The sequence below is a fragment of the Lathyrus oleraceus genome, chromosome 7 (assembly GCF_024323335.1).
Source record: "Lathyrus oleraceus cultivar Zhongwan6 chromosome 7, CAAS_Psat_ZW6_1.0, whole genome shotgun sequence".
Lineage (NCBI taxonomy): Eukaryota > Viridiplantae > Streptophyta > Magnoliopsida > Fabales > Fabaceae > Lathyrus > Lathyrus oleraceus.
The window spans coordinates 344,767,957-344,794,120 of record NC_066585.1 but is presented as its reverse complement, the minus strand read 5'-3'; positions in this window follow the sequence as shown (position 1 = coordinate 344,794,120).

Genomic DNA, 26,164 nt, shown 5'->3' with positions numbered 1-26,164 from the left:
TACCAAATTTTGAACTTCAACAAGCCATATCTCTCAAACCATAAGGCCAAATTTGGTGGGGTTTTTTCCTACAAACCACATTTTTCATCCTCTTTCCAAAAATATAAATTTCATGACCTAAAACCTTGCCAATCAAAATGGCATTTTTGGACCTTTTGCATTTAAATTCAAAGTTTGACCAAACTTTGACTTTTTGAGTTTTTGACTTTTTCTTGATTTGGTCAATTGGGAAATGTTCCATACAATATTTATGATTTGTTCCAAGCCATAAACCATCATCATACCACCTTTACACCTCATTTTGACCAAAGTTGCACAAGTTGTTATTTTTGCAAATTGGAGCATAAGAACAAAGCAAGGTACAGCCTTCCATGTATAACCAAAAACAGCAAAATTGCAGTCTGTTTCCAGCCTATTTGAGGCCCAATTCGCAGCAAACACGCCCTCCAATCTCCACTGGTACACATTTAGCAAAAAGGCAAAAACCACATTTTAAGTTAAGCAAGATTATCATTCTCTAAACCAACTTTAAACAGACAATATAAATGCATTTTTTCTGACATTTGTGGAACCCGAGACTGCAGCCTCCACGAAAAAACACATTCATTCTCTCTTCTTGCATTTTTGGCAATTGACATTTTTCTGCTCAAATCTTCAAAGGCCCCAATCCACTTTTGCTTCCCTCAAGCTCTAGTCACCTTTGTGAACCCTATTGAACCAGAAAACCTCACCTGTACCACAGTCTCAAGTTCTGTTCTTCCTCAAGCTATGACAATGGCAGAAATAGATTTGAAGAGTTCCAGGCTGGGCTGAGCTCACCACTTCAATATCCCATCATTGTAGAGCTTAAAGGGCATCTGTATCAAAGAAGATCATCAAAAACATCACTGTAGCTCACTTTTCTTCAAAACCAAGTACTTTAGTTGCCTAAGTTCTTTGAACTTGATTGCTTGCTTTGCTTTTTAGCATTTGCTTTGAGGTACAATTACTTCTTCTTCATGTAGTCTGGAGACCCGGTCTGTTATTTGACCGGGCAAACTGTCTGAAGTCCTCCTTAAGAGGCAATGCCTGTGTTTGTTTAAAATTGTCCTAAGCAGGAAAAGTCCTTCAAGTAAGGCAATTGGTGGAAGGTAGGGATAAGCAATCTATCCCCCACTATTCAGTGTGTCCTCTCTTTGCTCCCAGTACCTGGTTGAAGCAATGAGATAAATACCCAAGATCTAATCGAGTCAATAATATGGAGAGAGTTCCTACTTTCTGAACTCCCACACTTTCTGTTATGCTCTCTCTGATCTGAGATAGAAGCAACGAGGCACACCCCTCATCTCCTTTTCATCTGCTTCACCTGAGCCCCTCAATGGCCAGGTTAAGAGCAACCTTTACCCATTACAGTGGACTGTTAAAGTCAAACCCTCTTGTGTGAGCCCCCCATTGTTTGGCTATAGAGTGTGCTGTTTGTTATTCATTGATTGATTGATTGCTTCATGTGCACTCGTTTGCCTGTATGCTATGCATTTATCATCATCATCAATTGCCATTAGTGCATGTTCATCTCATTTACTTTTTGTGATGCTATCATTGCTGTTTGCCCATTGAGGACAATTGTAAGTCCATTGCTTTGGCATTTGCTCCTGTGATGTGGAAGGATAGAGTGTAAGACCTCATTGGTCACTCATATCCTCTGTTGCTTTGTTTGTATGTGAGGATACAGTTATAAGTCCCTGTAAGTTGGCATCTGTTATCCTGTGATCATAATTTGATCTGTTCTGTGTATGTGAGGTTGCAGTTATAAGTCCCTGTAAGTTGGCATCTGCTTTCCTGTGATCATAGTTTGTTTCATCTGTTTATGTGAGAGGTTGCAATTATAAGTCCCTGTAAGTTTGGCATTTGCATTCCTGTGATCATGTTGTTGCTCTTGTTCTTATATGTGAGGATCCATTGTAAGTCCCTGTGATGTGGCATTGGATTTCCTGTGAGCATACTGTGGGGTTAACCTAAGTCCAGATAGATTGGCAGTTGATTTCCCTGTTTCATCTTTGTTTTCTTCTGAGGAGATTGGTGTAAGTCCATTGAGTGGCATCCGATATCCATTTCTATTTTAGGAGACTGGTGTAAATCCATCTATTGGTATCCGGTATCCGCCTTTTATTTCTTTGCCTGTGGAGATTAGTGTAAGACCATTGAGTGGCTTCTGATATCCCGTTTTGTTTTAGGAGATTGGTATAAGACCATTGATTGGCATCCAATATCCGCCTTTGCTTTGTTTGTTTATTATTATCCATTGCCATTCCAAAGGACGCACTTGAATCATCCTCTATATGATTTCAAGAAGTGAACCTTCTAAGAAGTTTTACTATCCACCTTCATCCATTCATCATTCATTATGTCCTAAACCTTTTCACACTTTGATTTCAAACTTGACATAAGTGTTGTGCAAACATCTTCATGTTTTCTAACTAAAAACCTGGACTCAAGTCCTTGACCTTTTTTCAAACTCCATTTTCATAATACTTATTTGAATTGATCTTAATTATACTTTGACTCCATTTTCATAATCATAATCAGTAATTCCACTCATTCACTTGTTTTGGCTTTGTCCATTAATGTTTTCATACATGAGCTATAGGTTTGATTTATCTTAGTGGTTGATGTTAATCTCACCTTCTGTCTTTAGTGATTGAATTGTAAGTCTTCCTCGCCTATTATAGGGTTAACCCCTCTCTGGCCAGTTGAAGCTGTTCTCACATGGTGGACGTTGTTGTTTGTATAAGGTTGAGTTTTCTCCCGTGGATAACGTAAGACCTAGGGTTTGTGTTTAAAATTGAACCTAACCCACTTTTGGAAATCTTTTAGCCGAACTACGGCGTTCTGATCCTTACCTTTGATGGAAGGTACGTAGGCAACGGGTTCATCCGTTCGAACCCAATAACCCAATAACCTAATAACTTGTATATTCTTTTCTCATCATCCCAATCATGTTTGCACAATCTTTATGTCATAATAAATAATAATTTTTGCATAACAAGTGTGAAAAGGGCTCCCTAGGAGTACCTAGGACGTAGTGGGTGCCTAACACCTTCCCATTGCGTAATTTACCCCTTACCCAGAATCTCTGATCTTTTTATTAGTTTTCTACGTGTAAAACTTCTTAGGCTTTTGTTCGCTTTTTAGCCAATCCTTTGGATAAATAAAAGTGCGGTGGCGACTCGAAATTGAATGTATCTCTTAGCTTATGATTTAACCAATAGATCATATAGCGACGAATACACCGCTACAGAAAAGTGGCGACTCTGCTGGGGAGTAGATCATCCCTGGTGGTATTGCCTACTTTTCACCCTTGTTGTGCTATATTGTTATTCTTTATCTGACATATTTTTGTACAATTTGGGATCACTGTATTGATTGTAATGTGTGAATTGCTTGATATACATTTGCTGTTTGCTTTGGTGATCTGTGAGATGAGTTCTATACCCGAACTCGAGTGCTCTCTAGGATAGGAGAATGGCATAGTCTTGTCGACTGGTGTGGAGTAGTCCTTAGCCAGTTGACTTGCGAGACCATTCACTTGGTGGAGGTCATGTTGAACTAATAATGTCACACAAGTTATTTGTGGTTAGGCATTATTCTTTCAATCATGTTCCGCAGAAGCCAAGGACCTTAGTTTACCAAACCCATCTTGGCCTATTTTTAGGACCGTAGTGCGGAGGTCGTTCAGATGTCAGTTCTGATACGATTGTTACGCGATACTACACTCATAAGAGTTTCTCTTGAGAATATTCTTGGAATACGAGTATTCGTTCCTCCGATAATATTCGAAAGATGGAACGATGATTATGGGAACCTCTGATAGAACATGTCTGGCAGGTTTAAACCCTAGTACACTCCCTTTGGGTGGTTCTTAACCGAGACCCCATGCTCGTGACTCTCAACAAACCCTTGATTCGTGGTTGAGTCGTTCAAGCATTGTTAATATCAATGGATCCCGGATCAGGTGTAAAACCTAAATCCATCAAAGCGGCTGGTTGATATTAGGAATGTTCGAACCGGTTCATGTACCGTTAATATCAATGGAACTTGGGTGTTGATAAGGTGAAAACCTAAATCCACCAAAATGGATGATTGATATTAGGGATACATAGAGCTTTCCCACGACCTTTGTTTGGTGTGCTTTGCTTGATCCTTGAGTGTGTTTGTTGCATTCATGCATTCACGCATTCATCCGCATTCATGTCATCAAAAGAGAAAATTTTCAAGGAACTTAAAGGGTTGATTTGCAAAATTTTCAGACATGGAAAGACCGAAAAGGCATACAAAGAAGTACAGCTTCAAGCAACCCGATGTAAAAGAGTTAAGGAATCTGACATCGTATGTATTAGATCCCTTGGGTTTCAAGGCTCGATATGGGAAGCTTCTGCCGTTGCTGACTACTCAAGTGGATGAGGGATTGATGAGCACTCTTGCTCAGTTCTATGATCCGCTCTATCATTGCTTCTTATTTCCGGACTTCCAGTTGTTGCCGACTTTGGAAGAATACTCTCACCTTATTGGGATTCCTATTCTGGATCAAGTGCCGTTCAGTGGCTTAGAGAGTATTCCATCTGCTCGAGAGATTTCTAGTCTGTTGCACATAGATGAAGACCTAATTAGAGCTAATCTGACTACCAAAGGCGGAATTCAGGGTTTTCCCTCCGAGTTCCTTATTGCTCAAGCCACTTTCTATGGGAAGGCCATGAGTGAGGATGCCTTTGAGGCTCTATTTGTGTTACTCATCTATGGATTGGTGCTGTTTCCCAACTTTGACAAGTTCGTCGACATGAACGCCATTAGGATCTTTTCAGTTCTTAATCCGGTTCCGACCTTGTTGGGTGATGCGTATGTCTCCATGCATCTGAGGAATATGAAGAATGGAGGAGTTATTGTCTGCTGTTTACCCCTGCTGTACAAGTGGTTTATTTCGCACTTGCCGCAGACAGTTGCTTTCCAGGAGAACAAGGGATGTCTACGGTGGTCTCAGAGACTCATGTCTCTCACCAATGATGATATCACCTGGTATGATCGCGTGTAGGATACCGTCCAGATCATTAATTCTTGTGGTGAATTCCCCAATGTGCCTCTTCTTGGTACATGTGGTGGGATTACCTACAACCCTACGCTTGCACGTCGTCAGCTTGGGTTCCCCCTAAAGGATAAACCCCATAACATTCTGTTAGAAGGTGTGTTCTTTCAGGAGGGTAAAGATCCCCAAGGCCTGAAAGCCAGATTTGTCCGCGCTTGGCGCAATATTCGCATGAAGAGTAGGAACGAATTGGGTCCGAAGAATTGCATTGCTTTGGAGCCCTATACCTCTTGGGTCAGACAGAGGGCTGCTACCTACCTGATGCCATATGATCATCCGAGACCTACACTGTTGGATGTGGCTGGGCCTTCAACCCTCCCTACCCAACGTGTAGAGGAGTTGAGAGAAGAAGACCTTTCGCGTGCCTGGATCCGCGAGAGAGAGGAATTGCTGCAGCAGCTCAAGGAGAAGGATGATATGATTGAATTTCTCGAGCACCGAGTGATCGACGATCCGAACGACACTTGGACTTCTCTGCTTCCTCAGTCTTCCAAATTCTGGAAAAGGAAGTATGATCAACTTGCAAAGGAGAAGGCTGATATGGAGGCTGCCTATGAGAGAGAGATCAAGAAGTTGTACACTTCTCGTCTTCCAGCATCCCGAGCTAATAGGGATCCATAGGATGTTATTTACCTTTTCTCTTTGTAATATTTAAAAATGCTGTACTTCTTTGTCTAATATTTTGAATGAAATATTTTCCATGAGCAATCAAAATGTTTAAAAATTCAAAATATTGCAAGCAACACCCTAAGGGTTCCTTGAAAACAAAGCATTTGCACAAGCATTGCATGCATCATTCCTGCATAAACAGGTACCCATTTTTTTCTGGTCTTCCGGTTCTAACCTCTGCTCTTCATTTATTTTGAAGACAAGCTGACTCACCGGTATTATACAAGGGTCAACTCTGCGAGAATTATGGAGCAATTGGAACAAGAGAATCAGAGTTTGAGAGATGAAGTCGCCAGACTTGGCGCTCTGATGGAGCAACTCCTTGCTGCCCAGAATCAGCCTGCTCCTCAACAACCAGCAACTCCCGTTCAGCGGACTGTCATTTCTGAGATAGCTACTTCATCGGTGCCTGTTAGTGCCCATCAGCCCAATGCCATGCCTCCCGGTTTTCCTTGGGGGATGCCTCCTGGCTTCATGCCTGATCTGCCAGCTCCTACATTTGCTCAAATGCCGGCATCTAGCCCGGTCCCTATTCCCGTTCCTCCTGTCGTGCATACCCTGCCTAGGGTAGACGACACCATTTATCACTCTGAAGCTTCTGAGGGCTCAGATGTACATGAGAAAATGGACGCTATGAACGATCAATTCCTCGAGCTGAGAAAGGAATTGAGAACTCTCAGAGGCAAAGATCTCTTCGGCAAGTCAGCAGCCGAACTTTGTCTGGTTCCCGGTGTGAAGATACCAGTTAAGTTCAAGGTCCCAGACTTTGAAAAGTATAAAGGGAACACTTGTCCTTTGGCACACTTAGTCATGTATGCCAGAAAGATGTCCACGCAGACCGACAACGATCAACTCTTGATCCACTACTTTCAAGACAGTTTGTCTGGTGCTGCTCTTCGTTGGTACATGAGCCTGGACAGCGTCAACATCCGCTCTTTCAATGATCTTGGCGAAGCTTTCGTCAAACAATATAAATACAATGTTGACATGGCGCCTGACAGAGATCAACTCAGGTCTATGTCACAAAAGGACAAAGAGACGTTCAAGGAGTACGCCCAGAGATGGCGTGAGCTGGCAGCTCAAATCACTCCACCATTAGAAGAGAAAGAGATGACCAAGATCTTTCTGAAGACTCTTGGGTCATTCTATTATGAGAGAATGGTGGCCAGCGCTCCCTCTGATTTCACCGAAATGGTGAACATGGGGATGCGTCTTGAAGAAGGCGTCCGAGAAGGACGATTAACTAAAGATGATGGTTCTTCCTCTAAACGGTATGGAGCGTTTAAGAGGAAAGAAGGTGAAGCGCATGCTGTGCAGTCTCAGCCCAAACATCGAAGACCCTCTGTTCAGAGGAAGCCTGCACATCATTCCAAACATCAGCATCAGGTGGCCAGTGTGGCACCTGTATTCAAGGATAATGCTCAGCAGTACCAGCATCAGCAGCAATATCCACAACCGCAATATCAACAGCAACAGCAACGTCCACAGCAACAGGCTTACCAGCCTCGTGGAAGTACGACCAACCAAGCAAATGTGAGCTACGATAGGAAGAAGGTCAGCTTCGACCCGATTCCGATGACATATGCAGAGCTTTATCCGTCCTTGTTGGAGAGGAAGTTGGTTTCACCCAGGGATCCTCCTGCTATTCCTGCAAACCCACAATGGTGGTACAAACCAGACCAGCATTGTGTCTACCATTCCGGTGCTCCGGGCCACAATGTTGAGAACTGTTTCCCGCTGAAGAATAAGGTTCAAGACCTTATGAGAAGTGGAATTCTGAGTTTTGAAGACTCCAACCCGAATGTCACCAGGAACCCGTTGCCTTCGCATGGGAAATCTGTGAATATGATCCAGGAAGACCTTGGGAAGTACAAGGTGAAATATGTCAGTCATATCCGGCAGTCATTGGTTGGATTACATAAGATGCTGTGTCAGCACAGCTATTTGAAGCATAACCATGACCAGTGCCGCGTCTGTTCTACTAACCGTTTGGGTTGTGACCAGGTTCGCAAGGAATTGCAAATGCTGTTGAATGAAGGTACCATTGAGATTCTCCAGAATCGCAATGTTGATATTGTTGAGCCCGAAGTGAGTGTTATCTCCCCGGTGTTCAAGCTTCCAGAGCCCGTTGTTATTCGGTATAATAGCAACAAGCCTAAGGCTTCCCCTGCTTTGATCATCAAACCAGCCGGCCCTGTGCCGTATTCATCTGATAAAGCCGTACCTTTCCGGTACAATCCTGTTGCTGTCCAGGATGGGGTTGAGGTTCCTTTGCCTTCCACTTCCGTGACCACTATCGCTGATGTTAGTGGATTGACCCGAAGCGGTCGTGTGTTTTCTGCGCCTGCTAAGGCTGTTCCTTCTGATACTGTTGTGCACCCTGTAGGGAATGCTGTGAATGTTCAGAATCCGGCACTTGCTGTTGCCCAGCCATCCTCCTCTGTGCAAAAGACTCCTGTTTCTTCAGATGGCCCGAGTGGCATTGTTGATGAAGAATCTGATGAGATGCTGAGGCTCATCAGAAAGAGTGAGTACAATATTGTAGACCAGCTTCTACATACGCCCTCCAAGATCTCTATTCTTTCTCTATTGCTGAATTCAGAACCCCATAGGGAGTCTCTGCAGAAAGTCTTGGACCTGGCATATGTCGATCACGACGTCACCTTGGAACAATTTGATAGCATTGTTGCAAACATTACCGCTTGCAACACTCTGAGCTTTTGTGACGCTGATCTCCCTGAGGAGGGAAGAGACCACAACATGGCCTTACATATATCTATGAATTGCAAATCTGATGCAATGTCCAATGTGTTGGTGGACACTGGATCGTCCCTTAATGTATTGCCAAAATCCACACTCTCTCGTCTGTCATATCAAGGTCCTCCTATGAGGCAGAGTGGGGTTGTTGTTAAAGCTTTTGATGGGTCGCGTAAGACCGTGATTGGGGAAGTTGATCTCCCGATCAAGATTGGACCAAGTGATTTCCAGATCACTTTTCAAGTAATGGATATTCACCCATCATACAGCTGTCTCTTGGGCAGACCATGGATTCACGAGGCTGGCGCCGTGACATCCACCCTACACCAAAAGTTGAAGTTTGTGAAAAACAAGAAATTGGTTGTAGTAGGGGGAGAAAAGGCTCTCCTGGTCAGTAATTTATCTTCTTTCTCGTACATTGATGCAGAGGATGAAGTTGGAACTCAGTTCCAAGCTTTATCTATTGATAAACCAATCGAGAAGAAGTCTCCTTCATTCACTTCCTACCGTGATGCTAAACTGGCCATTGAATGTGGTGCAGTCGCTGGTTTAGGGAGAGTGCTTGAACTCGAAGATAACCGTTCCCGGGCTGGCATTGGCTTTGGTTCTGGGGCATGCAATGAGCAAGGCTTGTTCACCAGTGGAGGATTCATCCATGCTGATCAACCTGCAGAAGAGGAAGCTGCTGCTGTCATTGAAGAAGAAGATGCAGAAGACTTGAACAATTTTGTTATTCCTGGCGGTGTCTGCCACAATTGGGTCGCTGTGGATGTTCCTACAGTTGTCCATAGATCAGAGTAATTGTTCACTTTTGTTTAAAACCCTTCTCCCATGCCAAAAGGAGAAGTGATGACATTGTTGGCAAAGCATATATACAATGATATTTTCATTCAATTTTTGCATTGTCAAAACATTTGTTTTTCCTTTGTTTTCACTTTTTGCTTTTCTTTATGAAATCAGTGATCACAAAAAACCATAAAAACAAAAATAAAAGCTGTAAAAGCAACATTTTTCATCTGCATAATGATTTGTTTGTTTAAATTCTGAAGTTTTTCTTAACCAAAATCATTATGCAGGTTGATCCTAAAACCCATTGAACATAATGATCCAACGCCATCTCCCAATTTTGAATTCCCTGTATTTGAGGCAGAAGAAGATGACGTTGAAGAGATTCCTGATGAGATCACCCGTCTCCTTGAGCACGAAGAGAAGATCATTCAGCCGCATCTCGAAGACTTGGAAACAGTCAACTTGGGATCTGAAGATTGTGAGCGCCTGGTGAGGATTGGGGCACTTCTTGAAGGGTCTGTTAAGGAAGATTTGATCAGTTTGCTACGAGAATATTCAGATATCTTTGCTTGGTCCTATGAAGACATGCCGGGTTTAGATACAGATATTGTGCAACATTTCCTGCCTTTGAAGCCTGAGTGCGTGCCTGTGAAGCAGAAGCTCAGAAGAACTCATCCAGATATGGCAGTGAAGATCAAAGAGGAAGTTCAGAAGCAAATTGATGCGGGGTTTCTGGTGACTTCGACATATCCTCTATGGGTGGCCAACATTGTGCCTGTTCCTAAGAAGGACGGAAAAGTCCGTATGTGCGTTGATTACAGAGATTTGAATAAAGCTAGCCCAAAAGATGATTTTCCTCTACCACACATTGACATGTTGGTAGACAATACAGCTAAATTCAAAGTCTTTTCTTTTATGGACGGATTTTCCGGTTATAATCAAATCAAGATGGCACCAGAGGATATGGAGAAGACAACATTCATCACACCTTGGGGAACATTCTGTTATCGAGTGATGCCCTTCGGTTTGAAGAACGCCGGAGCCACGTATCAACGAGCTATGACTACCTTGTTTCATGATATGATGCACAAGGAGATAGAAGTTTATGTTGATGATATGATTGCTAAGTCCCGAACGGAAGTCGAGCATATTGAGCATTTGTTGAAGCTTTTTCAGCGTTTGAGGAAATTCCAGCTTCGTCTGAATCCGAACAAATGTACTTTTGGAGTCCGTTCCGGAAAGTTGTTGGGTTTTGTGGTAAGTGAAAGAGGTATTGAGGTTGATCCTGCAAAGGTCAAAGCAATACAAGAGATGCCCGCACCCAAAACTGAGAAGCAAGTCCGAGGTTTTCTTGGCCGCTTGAACTACATTTCCAGATTTATATCCCACATGACTGCCACATGTGCGCCGATATTCAAGCTCCTCCGGAAAGATCAGTCTCATGATTGGACCGAGGATTGCCAGAAAGCTTTCGACAGTATCAAGGATTATCTGTCCGAACCCCCGATTTTGTCTCCGCCTGTGGAAGGAAGACCTCTGATTATGTATTTGACAGTTCTTGAAGACTCGATGGGTTGTGTACTCGGTCAACAAGATGAATCAGGGAAGAAGGAGTTTGCTATCTACTACCTCAGTAAGAAGTTTACTGATTGTGAGTCTCGGTACTCTATGCTTGAGAAGACGTGCTGTGCTTTAGCTTGGGCAGCTAAGCGTTTGCGCCAGTACATGATAAATCATACAACTTGGTTGATATCCAGAATGGATCCAATTAAGTATATCTTCGAGAAGCCTGCTTTAACTGGGAGGATTGCCCGTTGGCAGATGCTGTTGTCTGAGTATGATATTGAGTATCGAGCTCAGAAAGCTATCAAAGGTAGTATCTTGGCTGACCATCTAGCGCACCAGCCAATTGAAGATCATCAGTCTGTTCAGTATGACTTCCCAGACGAGGAAATTCTGTATTTGAAGATGAAAGATTGCGATGAGCCTACACTTGATGAAGGTCCAGAACCTGGTTCTAGATGGACGATGGTGTTTGATGGCGCTGTTAATCAATATGGAAATGGAATTGGGGCAGTAATTGTTAATCCCCAGGGTTCGCACATTCCATTTACAGCAAGGCTAACCTTCAAATGCACGAATAATATGGCGGAGTATGAAGCCTGTATTATGGGACTTGAAGAATGCATTGACTTAAGAATCAAGTATCTTGATGTCTATGGTGATTCAGCTTTGGTTGTCAATCAGATCAAAGGTGAATGGGAGACAAATCAACCAGGTCTCATCCCATACAGAGATTATGCAAGGAGAATTTCAACTTTCTTCACAGAAGTTGAATTTTATCATATTCCTCGAGAGGATAATAGGATGGCAGATGCCCTTGCTACGCTTGCTTCCATGATAGTTGTCAGATGGTGGAATGACGTTCCCAATATTACTGTGATGCGCTTGGACAGACCCGCTCACATATTTGCAATTGAAGAAGTGAAAGATGACAAGCCTTGGTATTTTGATATCAAGAATTTCCTCCAGAACCAGGTCTACCCGCCTGGGGCATCTGTGAAAGATAGGAAAACTTTGAGAAGGTTGTCAGGCAGTTTCTACCTCAGTGGTGAAGTGCTGTACAAGAGAAATTTTGATATGGTTTTGCTCAGATGCGTGGATAGACACGAAGCAAACCTGTTGATGACTGAGGTCCATGAGGGTTCATTTGGTACTCATTCCAATGGACATGCCATGGCTAAGAAAATGTTAAGAGCAGGCTACTATTGGCTGACAATGGAGTCTGACTGTTGCAAGTATGTGAAGAAATGTCACAAGTGTCAAATTTATGCGGATAAGATTCATATTCCTCCGACACTCCTGAATGTGATTTCATCACCATGGCCTTTCTCTATGTGGGGAATCGACATGATCGGCATGATTGAGCCGAAAGCGTCCAATGGACATCGTTTTATTCTCGTAGCAATTGATTACTTCACCAAATGGGTTGAAGCCGCTTCGTACGCGAATGTAACCAGGCAGGTGGTTGTCAAGTTTATCAAGAATCAGCTGATTTGCCGTTATGGTGTGCCGGAGAGGATCATTACTGATAATGGATCCAATCTAAATAACAAGATGATGGATGAGTTGTGCGCTGAATTCAAGATTGCACACCATAATTCCTCTCCTTACAGACCTAAGATGAATGGGGCTGTTGAAGCTGCTAACAAGAATATCAAGAGGATTATCCAGAAGATGACTGTCACTTACAAAGATTGGCATGAGATGCTGCCATTTGCTTTGCATGGATATCGTACGTCTGTACGCACTTCAACAGGGGCAACCCCTTTCTCTCTTGTTTATGGCATGGAAGCCGTTCTCCCAGTAGAGGTGGAGATCCCATCAATGCGAGTCTTGATGGAAGCCAAGTTGACTGATGCTGAATGGATTCAGAGTCGTTATGACCAGTTGAATCTGATTGAAGAGAAACGATTAACTGCCATGTGCCATGGTCAGTTATATCAGCAGAGAATGAAGAAAGCATTCGACAAGAAGGTCAAGCCTCGTGTATTCCGAGAAGGTGACCTTGTGCTCAAGAAAGTTTTGTCTTTCGCGCCCGATTCCAGGGGCAAGTGGACTCCAAACTACGAGGGTCCATATGTTGTTAAGAGAGCCTTTTCAGGCGGAGCTTTGATGCTTACAACAATGGATGGGGGGGATTTCACTCGTCCTGTGAATTCAGATGCAGTTAAGAGATACTTTGCCTAAAGAAAAAAAAGTATATGCAAATGAAAAAAGAATGAAAAAACAGAATAGCTCGCTAAGTTGAAAACCCGAAAGGGCGGCTTAGGCAAAAATGAGCGTCTCGGTGGAGAACCCGCAAGGGTGATCCAGGCAAAAATTAGAGACTTGAAAAAAGAAAAAGAATATATTTGCATCCCGCTAGATTGAGTACCTCACTCTGGGGCAATCTAGGCAAAAATTAGGGATTTGGCAAGTAACTGCATCCTGACAAGACTTTCTGGTTTATCAGTCGTCATTTCGTCAGAAGATTCTCGATTCGTCGTCAACCGAAGCTTCGGATACATCGAGATTCAAATTGGTAGAGAAAGGATCATTATGTTCAATGTAGCCTTCTTCCAATATATATCGCTGATTTCAAATTTGTACAGATCTATGGAGTCTTGCCATTTGCAGACTACCATTCTATCAAATCAATTTGAGCTTTTTATCCAATTATTTGCATTCTTATTTGTTTCAATTCAACAAATGTTTTGCATGTTTTAAATTGATAAAATGTCATTGTTTTAAACAAATCAATTTTTCAAAATTTTTGTTTTAAACAAAGTGAACATTCATAAGATTGAAAGGATACTCAAGAATATCTCAGTGCTCTCCCGAGGGTGGCATGATTCCCAACAGGTAAGACATTGGTTCATATTCCTGGTTTGGGTGTATCTTCTTTCTCCAGACCTTTGTTGAGGTTATCCCTCAAGCAGAGTTGTTGTTGGGGTTGTTCCCCAGTACAGTCGCAAGTGATTTGTTGTTGAAGACTTCGTTTCTCCAGCAGCAGTTTTTCCCTAGCATGGGTGTTTTCTTAGAAGTTTCGGTGGTTGATGGTTTGTCATCCTGGTGCCCCGTCACTTTCTCCGGTGGGTCATATCCCCAGACTTTATTTGTCTCCTCAGCACAGTCATGAGTGTAACTGATTGATTGATACTCCCCCCGGAGTCGCGAGTAGAGCTGTTATTAATATCCCCACCAGGGTTGCAAGTGGAGTTTGTTACCGCTTTTCCCCCCATACAGTGTGCCAGCAGGATTTGTCTGTTTCCTCAGCGCGTTCGCTTTCTTTTGAAGACTCGGTAGGTCAGTGGTTTGATACCCGGTACTTTACCTCTCCCCGGCGAAGTCGTCTGTGGAGTTATTGCTATCTCTCCATCAGAGGTTATTCTCTTCAGCAGAGCAGGATTTATTTTCCTACTCAGTGGTTGTTTGGGTTGACATCCCAGTATTTGCAGCCGTCTTTTCCTCAGCTTAGTCTGCAGAATGTTTGTTGCGGTAGTTTCGCCTGTTGAATACTCCTTCAATCCCCGATATGGTCGGATGATGGCTCTAGCCCCCAGTGAATGGATTAATTTCCTGACTGTTTGTGATCCCCAGTAGAGTGGCTTATATTGCAGAATCTACTTGTTGTGATCAGTTTGCTGTGTGTATTCTCCCCAAGTGGAGTGGTCCGTTGCAGAATATACTTGTTTGATCTGTCCTCCCTCAGTGGTTTGTTCCCAAGAGAGTAGCCGACAGTTTTTCCCCAATAGAGTTGCTTATGCAGTTAGATTCTATTTGGATGATATCATTCTCCCTCAGTGGATTCTCTCCCAGTGGAGTTGTGTGGATTTGCTTCTACAGCAGTTCGTGTTTATGCACTCTTTGTTTCTCAGTCGACACTGGGATCCCCTGCAGATACTCTGGGACTTTCTCTTGTTCCCCTACAGATTCGTCTTGGTGGCCGCTTTTGCCCGTTGTGACTTTCTGTACCCTGATTGGGTTGTTTCCTGATATCTCCGACCCTCTGCTTCTTCAGCAGTACCCGCAGATCTTTGCTTTACAGCATGTGGATCTCCGCAGTTTGGCTTTCCAGCTGGTTGTTCCCCTGGAAGTATAATACCGGACGTTTGGTTCCTGAACCTGTTTGTGTTAGAATTGTCTGTTTTGTCAGCATTCATCAAACATAAATCACGCATATTCATACGTGTTCATAAACATTCAGATATTCATGTTGCATTTTCTCGCCATATATCTTTTGTTTGTCGTGTCTCCTGCTATGGTGATATAGATCTCCTTACAGATCTCCCTAAGCAGATGTCAGGTGTTTAAAATCTCTCCATATAGAGTCAACCCCATAAGCAGAAAATGTCTGTCTTTCCTTCTGCAGTTCCCCACCGAGATATATCCTCGTGGATGACGGTTTCTTCCGTTTCCTCCCAACACATATATTGGGATGGATTTTCCTATTTGAGTTACATCCTCATTAGGACGTGTCTTGATTTAGTCTGTCTTTTCGGATCGTTCCCGAATTGGCTATTTGTCAAATATCTTGTACTTCCCAGTGGGTTGTTCCCCAGCGGAATGTTTTTTGGGCCTCTACCCTCGTAACCGGTAGTTGTAAGTCCTATCTTTTCCTGGCTTTCTTAACAGAATTTGTGGTTATACACCTTTTATTCTCCAGCCAGAGTTTTTGGTTTTCTACCCGTATACTCGGTAGTTGTAAATCCTATTTTCCTGCTCTTCAGCAGTTGGTGGTTTGTTATAAACCCTATTTTGATTTCCCGTGCGGATTTGTGATTTGTTCTATCCCCACGCGGAGTTTTTTGGTCTTCTACCCCGTATTCGGTAGATGTAAACCCTAATTTTTGTGGTTATCTCCATCTAAGTCTTTGATGTTGATTTCCCTTTGCTTGTATGAGTTGCTCAGATTAGCACTTATATCCTCAGCAAGTCTTTTGTGGATAATTGCCGTATGCTAGCAATTTTATCCCCAGTGGGTCTTTTCACCGTATGCTAGTGATTTGTTCCCCGGATCATTGATTCTTTATCAATACATCCCCAGCTAGTCTTCTGTCGATAATTGCCGGATGCTTGCAATTTATCCTCAGCAGTTCGCCTGTCATTTACCCTTTTGTCGGTAATGTCTGTTGCTCTTTTTGATTGGTCATCATTATATACCTAATTTGGTATCCCGATGCCTTTCTGTTCGGTTGATTTATCCTTTGTTAACCCAGTAGCCGGTTGTGGATAATCTTCCATGCGAGTATATTATTCACGGTCTGCCGGTAATGAATAATATGTCTCATGCACTCTTCAGTCGAAGCCTTTTGTGTTTCCCCAGTCGAGTAAGATTCGTTTTTTCCCTTTGCGGAGTCGAATATTTCTTTGTTGTTGGATAATTGCCGGATGCTTGCAATTTATCCTTTGAGTTGTCTTTCGTTTACCCGTATGCTTGGTATCGATTGTCTCTCTTTTTGGTTAGTCACCTATTATATACCCAGTAACCGGTATCTCTGGTGTCTTTTCCTTTCGAGTGTATTATTCACGGTCTGCCGGTAATGAATAATATATCTCATGCGCTCGTTAGTTGGAATCATTTGTTGATTTTTCCCAACAGAGCAAGATTCGTATTCTTTGTAGAATCGAATAGCCATCCTTTAACCAGTTTGTGTTTTGGATGATGAGTGTTTTGGAAGTGAAATCCAATTCACGTTTTCGGTAGATCACCTATTATATACCCAGTAACCGGTATCTCTGGCGTTTCTTACCATGCGAGTTTATTATCTACGTTCTGACGGTAATAGATAATATATCTCATGCGAGTATCTTATCCACGGTCTGCCGGTAATGGATATTATATCTCATGCACTCTTTGGGTTTGTGTCCCCAGTTGAGTAAGATTCGTTTTCCCGTTGTGGATTCGAATGTCCATCCTGTAAGTTGTTTTGCTTTTTCAAGCCCTCCTTTCGGATGATGAGTGTTTTGGAAGTGAAAACCAATCCACGTCTTCGGATTTTATCCTATAAACAACCCAGTAACCGGTTCAGGATAATTTTCCTTTCGAGTATATTATTCACGGTCTGCCGGTAATGAATAATATGTCTCATCTGAGTATTCTATCCACGTTCTGACGGTAATGGATATTATATCTCATTCACTCTTGAGTCAATCTTTTGATTATTTTTCCCTCAGAGTAAGATTCATTTTCCTTGTGGAATTGAATGTCCATCCTAAAAAAGTTGGCTTTTCTAGCTCTCTTCAGGATGATGAGTGTTTTGGAAGTGAAAACCAATTCACGCTTTGGTCGGTCACCTATTATATACCCAGTAACCGGTATCCTTGGTGTTCCCTCCCTTTCTGCTCCCTATTATGACCTCGGTCCCCCTGTGGAGTCAGATTTTCCTGAGTTTGTTACCCGTATGCTCGGTAACATCTCATTTCTTTGTCACTTCCCCAGTGGAACTTTTTGTTGCTTCTCCCCAGGAGTCAGCTTGTGTCTCTCCAATGGATTTATTTTCCTTTGGAAGTCTTTTCCCAGTGTGAGTCCTTCGCTCCCCAGTGAGTTCTCCTGTCTGTTTTCGCTTATTTCCTAATCAGAGTCGTGTTTTGTTCACGCTGTATCAGCTTTGTTTTTTCCCCAGTTTGGAGTCGTGTCTTGTTCACGCATTTCTTTTTCTTTTACTATCCCCATAGAGTCTTGTTAGAGTCTCTGTTCCTGGTGAGTGTACTACTCCGATGGATAGTCTTTTCTTCTGTGTGAATCATATTCCCCACAGAATTTGTGTTTTTTGCATACATACATCTGCATCATGAGGTCTCTTAGGGACCAAAATTTGTCTCATTACTGTTATTTAAGCCCATTCTACCGCGTCGAGATGAAGATCTCTAAACTTCACTTCTCCGGCTAGAATGACCTTAAATAGGGGCATCTGTAAGACCCCAATTTTGGGCCCTAAGATCCCTCATGGCCCATATCATTTATATCATAACCTCAAGGATCATTGCATGCCTTTGTCCCCTCCTAGTGGGTAGTTTGCCTTGTGGGTTTGTTTCTTGATCACCAAGCATACTCTGCATTTGTATATCTTTGCTTTCATATGTTTATCATTCAATAAATACAAAAATATTGTCAGTCTAACCTTGTTGCTTGCAGTGGAAGCAATCATCAGCAATTAGGTCAAAGACAGTCATTGATCAGTCAAAGCAATGGATGGTGGCCATTCTTGCAGAATTTGGGCACCATGATCAATAATCAAAGGTTCATACAACTTGGGACATCATTTGAAGTCAAGTTCTCAAGGATTTAGGGTTTGGAATTCATCAGAAGAAGTTCAGTCACTCAAAACCCTAGAAAAGTCAACAGACAGTCAAACTTGGTCAACTGTTGATTTAATCAAGATTTGATGGATAGAATTGATCTGAAAGAGTTCATTCATGCTTGTACAAGCCTCATATATCATGTTCAACCTCATCATGGAAGAAAATCAAGTCAAATCAGAAATTTTCCAGAAATAGAAAGTGGACCTGTAATTTCAACTGCCAAAAATGGAAACTTCTTGATCTTAAACTTACATCATGATACAAGCTTCAAATGAATTTTTGCCCAACATGAAAGTTGAAGATCTTGTCTTCCCATTTTCAAAAAGTCCAAGAACATCAAAATCCCATGTGTGGTTGTCAAGATATGATCAAATCATTTTTACCAAATTTTGAACTTCAACAAGCCATATCTCTCAAACCATAAGGCCAAATTTGGTGGGGTTTTTTCCTACAAACCACATTTTTCATCCTCTTTCCAAAAATATAAATTTCATGACCTAAAACCTTGCCAATCAAAATGGCATTTTTGGACCTTTTGCATTTAAATTCAAAGTTTGACCAAACTTTGACTTTTTGAGTTTTTGACTTTTTCTTGATTTGGTCAATTGGGAAATGTTCCATACAATATTTATGATTTGTTCCAAGCCATAAACCATCATCATACCACCTTTACACCTCATTTTGACCAAAGTTGCACAAGTTGTTATTTTTGCAAATTGGAGCATAAGAACAAAGCAAGGTACAGCCTTCCATGTATAACCAAAAACAGCAAAATTGCAGTCTGTTTCCAGCCTATTTGAGGCCCAATTCGCAGCAAACACACCCTCCAATCTCCACTGGTACACATTTAGCAAAAAGGCAAAAACCACATTTTAAGTTAAGCAAGATTATCATTCTCTAAACCAACTTTAAACAGACAATATAAATGCATTTTTTCTGACATTTGTGGAACCCGAGACTGCAGCCTCCACGAAAAAACACATTCATTCTCTCTTCTTGCATTTTTGGCAATTGACATTTTTCTGCTCAAATCTTCAAAGGCCCCAATCCACTTTTGCTTCCCTCAAGCTCTAGTCACCTTTGTGAACCCTATTGAACCAGAAAACCTCACCTGTACCACAGTCTCAAGTTCTGTTCTTCCTCAAGCTATGACAATGGCAGAAATAGATTTGAAGAGTTCCAGGCTGGGCTGAGCTCACCACTTCAATATCCCATCATTGTAGAGCTTAAAGGGCATCTGTATCAAAGAAGATCATCAAAAACATCACTGTAGCTCACTTTTCTTCAAAACCAAGTACTTTAGTTGCCTAAGTTCTTTGAACTTGATTGCTTGCTTTGCTTTTTAGCATTTGCTTTGAGGTACAATTACTTCTTCTTCATGTAGTCTGGAGACCCGGTCTGTTATTTGACCGGGCAAACTGTCTGAAGTCCTCCTTAAGAGGCAATGCCTGTGTTTGTTTAAAATTGTCCTAAGCAGGAAAAGTCCTTCAAGTAAGGCAATTGGTGGAAGGTAGGGATAAGCAATCTATCCCCCACTATTCAGTGTGTCCTCTCTTTGCTCCCAGTACCTGGTTGAAGCAATGAGATAAATACCCAAGATCTAATCGAGTCAATAATGTGGAGAGAGTTCCTACTTTCTGAACTCCCACACTTTCTGTTATGCTCTCTCTGATCTGAGATAGAAGCAACGAGGCACACCCCTCATCTCCTTTTCATCTGCTTCACCTGAGCCCCTCAATGGCCAGGTTAAGAGCAACCTTTACCCATTACAGTGGACTGTTAAAGTCAAACCCTCTTGTGTGAGCCCCCCATTGTTTGGCTATAGAGTGTGCTGTTTGTTATTCATTGATTGATTGATTGCTTCATGTGCACTCGTTTGCCTGTATGCTATGCATTTATCATCATCATCAATTGCCATTAGTGCATGTTCATCTCATTTACTTTTTGTGATGCTATCATTGCTGTTTGCCCATTGAGGACAATTGTAAGTCCATTGCTTTGGCATTTGCTCCTGTGATGTGGAAGGATAGAGTGTAAGACCTCATTGGTCACTCATATCCTCTGTTGCTTTGTTTGTATGTGAGGATACAGTTATAAGTCCCTGTAAGTTGGCATCTGTTATCCTGTGATCATAATTTGATCTGTTCTGTGTATGTGAGGTTGCAGTTATAAGTCCCTGTAAGTTGGCATCTGCTTTCCTGTGATCATAGTTTGTTTCATCTGTTTATGTGAGAGGTTGCAATTATAAGTCCCTGTAAGTTTGGCATTTGCATTCCTGTGATCATGTTGTTGCTCTTGTTCTTATATGTGAGGATCCATTGTAAGTCCCTGTGATGTGGCATTGGATTTCCTGTGAGCATACTGTGGGGTTAACCTAAGTCCAGATAGATTGGCAGTTGATTTCCCTGTTTCATCTTTGTTTTCTTTTGAGGAGATTGGTGTAAGTCCATTGAGTGGCATCCGATATCCATTTCTATTTTAGGAGACTGGTGTAAATCCATCTATTGGTATCCGGTATCCGCCTTTTATTTCTTTGCCTGTGGAGATTAGTGTAAGACCATTGAGTGGCTTCTGATATCCCGTTTTGTTTTAGGAGATTGGTATAAGACCATTGATTGGCATCCGATATCCGCCTTTGCTTTGTTTGTTTATTATTATCCATTGCCATTCCAAAGGACGCACTTGAATCATCCTCTATATGATTTCAAGAAGTGAACCTTCTAAGAAGTTTTACTATCCACCTTCATCCATTCATCATTCATTATGTCCTAAACCTTTTCACACTTTGATTTCAAACTTGACATAAGTGTTGTGCAAACATCTTCATGTTTTCTAACTAAAAACCTGGACTCAAGTCCTTGACCTTTTTTCAAACTCCATTTTCATAATACTTATTTGAATTGATCTTAATTATACTTTGACTCCATTTTCATAATCATAATCAGTAATTCCACTCATTCACTTGTTTTGGCTTTGTCCATTAATGTTTTCATACATGAGCTATAGGTTTGATTTATCTTAGTGGTTGATGTTAATCTCACCTTCTGTCTTTAGTGATTGAATTGTAAGTCTTCCTCGCCTATTATAGGGTTAACCCCTCTCTGGCCAGTTGAAGCTGTTCTCACATGGTGGACGTTGTTGTTTGTATAAGGTTGAGTTTTCTCCCGTGGATAACGTAAGACCTAGGGTTTGTGTTTAAAATTGAACCTAACCCACTTTTGGAAATCTTTTAGCCGAACTACGGCGTTCTGATCCTTACCTTTGATGGAAGGTACGTAGGCAACGGGTTCATCCGTTCGAACCCAATAACCCAATAACCTAATAACTTGTATATTCTTTTCTCATCATCCCAATCATGTTTGCACAATCTTTATGTCATAATAAATAATAATTTTTGCATAACAAGTGTGAAAAGGGCTCCCTAGGAGTACCTAGGACGTAGTGGGTGCCTAACACCTTCCCATTGCGTAATTTACCCCTTACCCAGAATCTCTGATCTTTTTATTAGTTTTCTACGTGTAAAACTTCTTAGGCTTTTGTTCGCTTTTTAGCCAATCCTTTGGATAAATAAAAGTGCGGTGGCGACTCGAAATTGAATGTATCTCTTAGCTTATGATTTAACCAATAGATCATATAGCGACGAATACACCGCTACAGCTATCACATATTCCATCAGTGCCGTAAGTCTGGAGATCTCATCCTTCAGCTCTCTATTTTCTTGCTCTAGATGCTCCATTCTTCTTGGTCAATTAGCTCGAGTGTTGTAGTGGTGAGTCAACTTGGCTGATACACATAAGAAGAACTAAGAAGACATCTGGCGGAAGAACCCTGTTATGCAAATGATGCATGGGATGCAATTTTTTTGATTGTTTTTAATTTCAAGGAACATATGAAGTCTTATTTGCAAATATAATAATACTCAACAATAATAATTCAGTTGACCATAAAAATCTCTTTTTATTCATAAAATTTGGAAGGATTACACTGAGTATGATTTCAGAAACCAAAATACAAATACAAGATAAAAGGAAACTAGCATCCTAAGGATCCTATAGTCAAAGGAGTATATTTCCTACGGATGCATCGAATCTCTGACTCAAAGGTTGTCTTCATCAAAGCCTTCTCGATGACTATTTGATCAACTATCTTCTTCCAAGCACAGGAAGGTTGAGGCATACTAGAGGAAAATAAATCCTCTGGCTCTCTATATCTCTTTGTTATACGCTCTTCCAGAATCTCAATAAGTGCCTCTTTGTCTTTCGACTCAAGTTGCAACTCGTCATGCTTTCGATTCAAAGTATGGAACCTCTCTTCCCACAAGTCTTTCTCTTGCTTCATTTTGGCGAGTGCGTCTTCCAACTCCTCTACATCTTGGTTTAGGAGAGTTGATGGCTCAACCACAACCAAAGACATAGGTCTTTCATAAGCGTATGGCATCTTTAGCTCCAAAGCTTTCTTCTTAACCTAAATGGTGTAAGCTTCCAAAGCTACACAGTTGCATGGATCAAACTCAAATCTTCCTTTCCTATGCACATTATACCAAGCACACACTATCCTTTTCTTCAAATGTTGGGGATCTTTACCCTCCTGATAGAATAGACCCTCTAACTGAACATTATGAGGGATCGAAACCCCGTAGTTCATGGTAAAAATTTCAAAGAAAGCTGGTGAATTAATTTTAACAAAAGTTTAAAAACAAAAGGCACATAAAGGGCCAAACATTTGAATGGGGTTGTTAGTTCTTTTTGTCCTTTTGAAATTATAGTCAATATTGTTAAGTTTATTCATAAATTTGGTTACAGAAAATTTTGAAAACTCAATGGCATAATGCTAAAGTTTTTAATCATTAAAACATGTTTAAGTTAGAAATCACAAGCAAAGAAAGTTTTTTGAAAAGAGGGAGAGGTTTTGAAATTAAAGAAGTGGGAGAAGATGAAGAGACTACCCTAAGAAAAAATTAAAAGTTAAGAGTTGAAAAGATCTGACCAATGAGATGCAATCCAACAGAGAAGAATGTTATATAGAAACCCATTTTCCTTTGAAATTTGATAAGCAATAAGAAATAAGCAATGAGCACTAAGCATCATGTGAAGATCAAGGCATCAAATAAAGATAGCCATAATAACCAAGCAAGTAGTCCAATAGCTAGCAATCTTTAGTGCCTTTTAATATATCAGATGGAATATTCCTTAATCAACTCAGAATAAACATCAGACATAGACATTAATACTAAAATTAACAATTAAGCACAAAGACAAAGTAGAAGATGAATGAAAGGGACCCAAGGTCTTGCATCAGATGAAGGCATGTCAAGGATAAATCAGTCTCAAATGTTGCCATTGGCCAAGTCCTTTAGCATAGGGAATGTTACCTAGTTCTAAGTCCAAAAGTTCAGATCAAGTCCCAATAGTCCAACAAGATGTTTTTAGGGTTTTTTGTTGTTATTATGAGTTTAAGGTCCTAGGACCACAAACAAAAGCAAACGAACAATATATACAATCACAAGATGTGGCTCAAATGAGGAAAATGAAAAGGACTTAAAACATAAACAAGTTACATGAAATGTAAATGTCAATGAATGATAAAGGTACTGAAATTTAAAGTGCATAAAGTAAATGACTTTAAAATAAAGTAACATTAATAAGAATTAGTCAATGGTTAGTCAAATTCTAATGTTGAGTTTTAATTGATTAAGTCATTCTTTGGAAAACACTCACCCATTCATTCACAAGTATGAATCCTTAAACCAAGACATCTTCCATAAGAAGGGCTCCAACTTGGATAATTTAACAAGTATGCCACTAGCTCCCATGAAAGGAAAAGAGGTCAATTTCCCACACAATGCCATAAAGAATGGGAGACTTACAATATAACTTACTAGAATGCTATGCCTTAAGGGTCAAACTTATCTCCATGTTAAGCAATCATAATTGGAATTATATAGATGTCACAACTATCTGAGGCTGGACAATAAAAATATAGGTGTTAATATATGTTAGAGATTTGGTACAAAGAACCAAACTCCTAAAACATATCACACACTAAAAGAAAATGGGAATGACCTATCTCAGTCTGGTTCATGTTGATTCATCTGACACAAGGTCATTAATGAATCAACTAGCGTTAGACACAAAGAGATTTCATTGGTCAATAAGGGATTGGGGAAGAATATGGATGAAGATGAAGAGGGAGGGGGAAATAGAAACACTAATTGATCATGAGAGGAATTTCATCTGATCAATACTATCCATTCATTTTGGGAGATGAAATGACATTTCATCAATCTCCTAAATCCAATGGTTTTGATCAAACAAAAGTCAAATCAATCATGACCAAGGCCTAAACAGAAAGTCAAACATCACAAGACCATAAAAATTGCTCAACATGATTTTTAAACATTTAATCAATTAAAAATCAAATTAAAAGTGAATTAAAATGCATTTTAATATGGACAAAACCTCAAATCCCTTCAAAACACCAAATAAAAGGCCAATGGATTTATCCTAAGTCAAACAAGGTCAAAGGACCTTAGACAAAAAAACTCAGGATTTTTAGAAAGTCAAAAGTATTTTAAAACAATTCAAAATATGCACGAAAATATTTAAGTCATAAAAATATCAAAATTAATCCAACAAATAATTTTAATTCAAAATATGAAAGAGAAAATATGTAAAGATTTTTGGTAAAAGTCCCATGTTTTTTGGATTAAAAATGAAATTATTATGACTTAAACAAAATAAAGGGATTAAATGAAAATTCAGAAATTAAAATAAAATTTAAAAAAAACAAGGCCCATCAGATCTCCCTCATTAATTGAGGTGGCAAATCTGATGGCCAAGCGCGCGTTTCCACCGAACACCTCAGTCAACGCATGTATACACGTGCTAATAAAAAGAGAAGGCCAGGATTATAACGTGAGATCAGATCAAATGGTTCGGGGAGTGCCAACACACCACCGAAGTTAGGGCTCCGGTCATCTTCTCCGGTGGACCTCACCTAACTGGTCCACCATCAACCACCACCAAAATAAAAATCAAGGACATCATTTTAAAGGAAAAATGCTCAAGAGCTCATATATGGCCTCCATTTCTTCCAATTCCAAAAAGATTGAAAGATACATGGATTTGAAATTTGAGGTGCATGATCTGAGTTGCTTCGATTTAACCTCAAAGTAACTCAATCTTGTTGCCTATATTGGTAGAACTTCATACAACCTATAATCAAGAAGAATGGTGAATAATTGAGAGAGAATCGAAGGCTCAAAGTTTCTGAAAATTTACCTTCGGGTAGCTATGATTTGGCTTGATCTTGATCTGAAATTACTTGGATCTTCCTCCTCTTGCTTGCAGTGACCAATTGAGATGAAAAAGACAATGAATCCTTGGAGTTTGAATCTCAAAACAGAAGGTGAAATTCAAGCTCGATTACAAATAAATCTTCAAGGAATTGTATGGTGTAGGGTTATGGGATGGCTTGGCAAGGCTTGGGCAATGTGTGTATGATGTTTTGAGGCAATGCACTTATTTATATAGGCAAGGGAAATGCTTTCTACACCATTCGAAATTGTCCAAGGCCTATTGAATGATTCAAAATGGTCCAACATTCTGTGATAATAAACCTCAAATGATATCATGTGGTCATGCATTATGGAAATGAAAATTGAACATAGATCTTACCAAATGAAGCCTTGTAAAGAACCCATGCACAAGTCCTACAATTCTTGTCCAAATGAAGTGATCTTATACTTTTTAGAAAGGTGATATAAAGGGGAAAAACTTTTATTTTGAACACTTTTACATTTTGAGCTTGGATCATGATTAATTTTTAGGTGGAAGTTTGAGAAATCAAACATGACTGAAAATTTTCTAAGTCCCAAGTCAAATGACCACTTCTTCCTCCTTGAATAACTTTTCTATGAGCTCCAAATGAAAATGGGTTCTTCACCAAAGTTGTATATCTTTCATCCGTTTTCAATCTGGTCACAAA